Raw genomic sequence first — 4,530 nt, forward strand, 5'->3', positions numbered from 1 at the left:
ATACAGTGCCAGCAATGGCACCGTATGGTTGACCTGGCAGTACTGCCTGGGGTCTGGAGCCTGGAGAAGTAACGCAGGTCTTTTAAAATAAAACTGGACTGAATGTGTTAAATGTTATCTGTTTTTACTGTTGTATTGTCACTGTAATTAATAGATTCATAATTAAGTCATTTATCAATCCACACAGGGGAAATATCTGTACTACAGCAGCTCAAAGCAAATACATCAGTATAACAAGTAGAACAAAATTTAATTAATTATTATTATAATAATGATGGTAATAAAACATTTATACTTTAAGTTAACACGTCAGTTGGACATAATTTTAAGCACTCCACTTTTGCTGAAATAACTCATAATGGCTAGTTTTTGGTGTTTTTTATAAATTATTTAAGAGCAAAAGTATGAATATCAACATACCGGTATATTTTCTGTTAAAAGCAGGCGGATGATACGACGGCGGCGTCGCAATCAGAGTGTCAGATCACTTTCTCTAGAACTGTTGAAGACAAACGAGTTAGTTGGTCTCCAGAAAATGTAATTCAACCACTAGATGGCCACAACCATCATCACACTTGTCTCAAACTATAGACCTATTGCTATACTTCCAGTAATGTCTAAATTGCTTGAAAAAACCTTATATAACCAGCTAAGTTCCTACCTTGAAACTAACAACTGCCTCAGTGACTGTCAATACAGTTTTCCTGCAAAGAGATCAACCATGTCAGCATTACTACTCCTTATTGAACAAATACGTGGCTCTCTCAACAAAGGTCACATCACTGGAGCTGTTTTTATTGACTTTTGTAAAGCTTTTGACACAGTGAATCACCAGATTTTGCTTAATAAACTTCATTCATTTAATTTGTCATCATCTGTGATAGAAATGCTTTCGTCTTACCTAACGAACAGGATGCAAGTTGTTAAAATTAATCATGCAAAATCCCAACCTGAAATCTCTGATATGGGTGTTCCTCAAGGCAGCATTCTTGGACCCTTACTTTTTCTTTTATACATTAATTACTTCCCTCAAGTGTGTAATCATTCAAAATGTCTACTGTATGCTGACGATACTGTTATTTTTCTCTCTGATTCAAATCCTGATATCATAAATTCTAAATTATCATCTGACCTTCATCTTATACACGACTGGTTGAAAAATAATCATTTAACCATCAATGTTCAGAAAACTGAATGTATGTATTTTCATTCATCCAGAAAATGTCTTTCTTTTACTGATCCTATAACGTTTGCTAACCAAGAACTTGTTGTTTCAAAAACTTGCAAATATCTTGGTGTGCTACTTGATTCTCACCTTACATACCGGGAACATGTGTCTAATTTAACAAAAAAGTTAAATCAGAAACTTTATGTTTATAATAAGATCAGATCATATCTTTCTTCTTCTCTTTCTGAAACCTACTTACATGCAATTGTGTTTTCAACCATGCCCTACTGTCTTCCCATTTGGTCTCTTACCTCGAAGGAAATCACTGAACCAATAGCACAACTATACTATCGAGCTCTCAAGATTCACTGTAATCTTCCAAAATGGTCTCACCATTGTATTGCTCTTGAACGCTCTAAGGCTCTGACTTTTGAAAACTTTAGAAACAGCCACGCAATTGCATTTTTTTTCAGATTCAAAATACCGCCTTACCAGCACTTGTTGCACCTTTTCCAACACACGTGAAACCAGAACGCCTCACTAGGTTGGTTTCACAGGCACTTATTCCAGTTCCCTCATACAAAAACAACTTTGGTCAGAAATCTTTTTTTTACACATATACAAAGATTTGGAATAAAATTCCGTATCAAATCAGAACATTATCAACTATCACGCATTTTAAAAAGGCATACAAACAGCTCCTTTTTAATACTTACACTTGCACACATTAAAAAATTAGTTTATTTATTGTCCAAGCCTTGTTTGCACTGACCGTATTTGTTCAGCCCTGCTGATGTTTTGTATAAATGTCTTTTGTCCTTATGTAAGTGTATTGTGGATTTCATTTGTCAAAATCGATTTTTCTATATTGATGTCTTGTATTAATGTCTGTTATGACGTGCTGTAACCATGTTTTGCGTTTCTGCAGAACAGGAACCTGCTGAAAACCAGTTTTTAAACTGAGTCAGGCCCGTTTTATATTGTAATGTTACTTTTTCTTTCCTGCATAATAAATATATGAAATGAAAAATGCCATTGTTACACAACAAGTGGGGTTAAAGGTTTAAATATACTGGGTACACTGGAAACCCCAATTTAAACTTTTTACTGGTCACCCCCCCCAACACTGGCTGATGGGGTCTGGGACGTGAAGATGAGCAAGATCAAAGACCTTGATGGAAAATACAACCTGTGCATTGTTGTCGTTCCTGTTTTACTGGAACTAATGTATTGAGTACATCGTTCTTGAAATCAAGCTGCCATAAACAAACTGCCATGTTTGAATTCATAACGTTAAGAGGGTTACGTTACAACACACTACACAGTGCGTGCTGAGACCGATCATTTGTAGTCAAAATTCTGAGTAGTGCACAGGAGGAGAGGCAGGGGAAATGATGAAGGAGAAGGCATAAAACTGGAGAGACCAGGCGGGTTGGAGCAGGAGAAGTAGGCAGATGAAGAGGCCAGTGTAAGGCCAATTTGTCAAAATAAAATAATATACTGTGTAGTAGTTGATTAACATAAATGTTGATATAGTTGCTGTTGAAATAAATTGCTCTTGTGAAACAATAAACATGATCTTGACTAAGAACTACATGCCACAGTGTAGCCAATGGTTTACCTTTTTCTCATACACACCAATCTGCTCCATGGTTTGTGATAATTTCACATTTTGCATATTAGAAATAATCTCTGGTTTCAAGTTAAGGCTTCCCTAGCTGTCTGCTTTATGTCACGGTTGCAGTTAAAAGGTATTTGATTGGTAATACTTATTTGCTGCTGTATCATACAAATAAATAGTAAACAAATCATACATTGTGATTTCTGGACTTTCTTTTTTAGATTATGTCACTCACAGTGGACATGCACCTACGATGACAATTTCAGACCCCTCCATGATTTCTAACTGGGAGAACTTGCAAAATAGCAGGGTGTTCAAATACTTATTTTCCTCACTGTATATGTCTTGGCAATGAAATCCATTTTTTAATTAAAATAGGCTATTTTTCCGGCAGGTGCGTGTGCACTGTCACTTTCTTCTGGGTTAAAATGGAATTACAAGCTGTTGTTACTGTCTCAGATTTTGAGGAAACCTTATATATATCAAGAGTGAGTCCCAAAACCATGGTCTGTAAATATTTCTGTTGAAAGGTTAGATAGCAAGCAAAGTCTACTTAGACAGTGATACATTTTGAAAATAAAACTTGTGTTTTGCTGAAATATATGATCCTTCTGCTATTACACATACAATTTTGGCTGTTTATAGCATTACGTCTTTTAATGTGACAAAAACACTAAATAATAAATTTGGATTATGTATTGGTAAGTATTTTACGGTGGTGCAAGGTGCTGGAAAAAGCTTTAAAATAATCATTATTGAGATTAAACTACGTTCTCTTTTATATTTGCACTGAGTAACGCATTCAATAAAAAGAAAAATAACTCGCAGCGCACATGAAGAGATGGGCAGTGTCAGCTCACACATAAAATAGCACCCTCGTGAAATAGCATACTGTTGCTTACGTACATTCATAAATCCTACATAACATTGTCATCAGACTTACTCATTGATGCTAGCACGGGACATTCTAAAAAGCTTAACGTGATTTAATATACTTAAACGATCAATTATCACCATATATGTATCTCATGACCATATCTTGTCAAAAAAACTAAACTGAAATCCAGCGTTAATAGAAGTTATCTCACGTTAACATTTTCTTCTTCATTGGTGTCTATGGCGAGTTAAAGGCTTAACGTGGTTTACTGTACCTAAACAATCATCAATGATTACCAAATTTCAATCTCATAATGCTCCTCATACCCACTAAAAATGTCCTAAAAATTTGACCCAAAGTCCTTTTATTATGGACGTTAGCTGACAATACGGGTTTCTGCTCCACAGAACCTGGTATGGAAAAAGTCACGGACTATAGGACTACTCCCCAGTCATGTGACAACAGCACGGATTTCCTCAACAACCTCAACAATGACTTCGGTAGGTTTGAAACAAAGAACACCACACTAGCGAGGAAAACCACCACACATGAAGGAGACTAGGTGCTCATGCTGGATTCAGCAGATGTCCACCGGTCACTGAGAAAAATCGACCCGCGGAAAGCTGCTGGTCCAGACATGATACATGATACCTGCTTGCTTTGGTAGTGTGCAGTCCAACTGTCTCATGTCTTCACAGACCAATTCAACATCTCCCTGAGTCAGGCTGCTGTGCCTTCATGCTACAAAACCTCAGCCATCGTCCCTGTTCCAAAAAAACCCACCATCACTAGTCTGAATGGCTACGCGCCTATAGCGCTCACTTCCATGATAATAAGGTGCTTTAAGAGACTGGTAAAGGACCA

Source organism: Etheostoma cragini, chromosome 23 (assembly GCF_013103735.1).
Source record: "Etheostoma cragini isolate CJK2018 chromosome 23, CSU_Ecrag_1.0, whole genome shotgun sequence".
NCBI lineage: Eukaryota > Metazoa > Chordata > Actinopteri > Perciformes > Percidae > Etheostoma > Etheostoma cragini.